This window comes from Atta cephalotes (genome assembly GCF_000143395.1).
Source record: "Atta cephalotes unplaced genomic scaffold scaffold00018, whole genome shotgun sequence".
Lineage (NCBI taxonomy): Eukaryota > Metazoa > Arthropoda > Insecta > Hymenoptera > Formicidae > Atta > Atta cephalotes.
Genome location: NW_012130082.1, coordinates 2,076,597 through 2,077,747, shown reverse-complemented (window position 1 = coordinate 2,077,747; position 1,151 = coordinate 2,076,597).

The window sequence follows — 1,151 nt, the reverse complement described above, 5'->3', positions numbered from 1 at the left end:
AATACACATCTTGAAACTGGGCTTAAGAACATTACTTCATAAAAATAATATTATCATTAGTTTTTATAAAAACTAATTTAATTAAAATACAATAAAAGAATATTTTACGACTTTTAGAAATTTCTTCGCTGAGATAGGATTATTCTTCTGAATCTAAAAGCATAATCAGCAACTTCAAATTATTGCAAAATAAATATTTTAGTGAACACGACCAATTAAGCTTGTTATGGGTCTATTTTTTTCTTTTAGATTATCTACTTAGATCTTTGGATCTAGAAGAATATAGCAACAGCAGCGAGCATTCATTTAACTGCTGAGTCTGTTTAATTAAATTAAATTAAACGCTGCAGAAATTGGCTGTGTTTAGTAAAGAAAATTAATCAGCGCTTAATAATTTTTTAATATGATTGGTTCTTGCCTTTAGCTCTTGGCTGAATTTAAATGTAGGAACCAATTACATTGGAAAAATCGAACCACTATTGCAAAGCTGCTTTTTCTGCTGAATGCAATCTACGATCATCCAATTTTTTAACATTGAATTATCAATCATTATCAACATCGATACCAGCCGATGGCCAAGCGGAAATAACACACGAAATGCAGCAAAGTGTGCGATCGCGACGCTAGAGCGACGGCATGATCGCGAAAGGCAGTCGATGTGTCCGTTGACGATCGCAAGAGCGATTCTACAAACACTACGCACGTAATGCCCGTCGATGGTCGTGATTCATGTGTCGCGGGCATCGTTCGTTACTTGCTAAAAGTGGCGGATATCCCCGTGCTGTTGACAGCGGCGGTGTTATTAACGCAACGACGAGAATCCGCACCGCCGTCGTCGCGTCGGCGTTCTACCGTGCTCCACAATTATGTCACGAGGACGACCGTACTCGCGACTACCTCATTGAAATCGGTGAGAGCGATCCACCACCGCGAATCGACCACCACGCTTTTTTCCTGCTGCTAAACAGAATAAACAAGCGATCGGCTGCCACGGCTCGTTGACAGGAGCCACATCTCCCTCCGTGGAACTCCGTGACTCGTTCGACTTCGTATTCGCCTGTTCATCCGTTTCTCCCTCTGTCTCTCTCTCTCTCTCGCTCACACTTTTTGTCCTTCCCTTCCCCCTCCCTCTCCTTCTTCTCTCTCTCTCT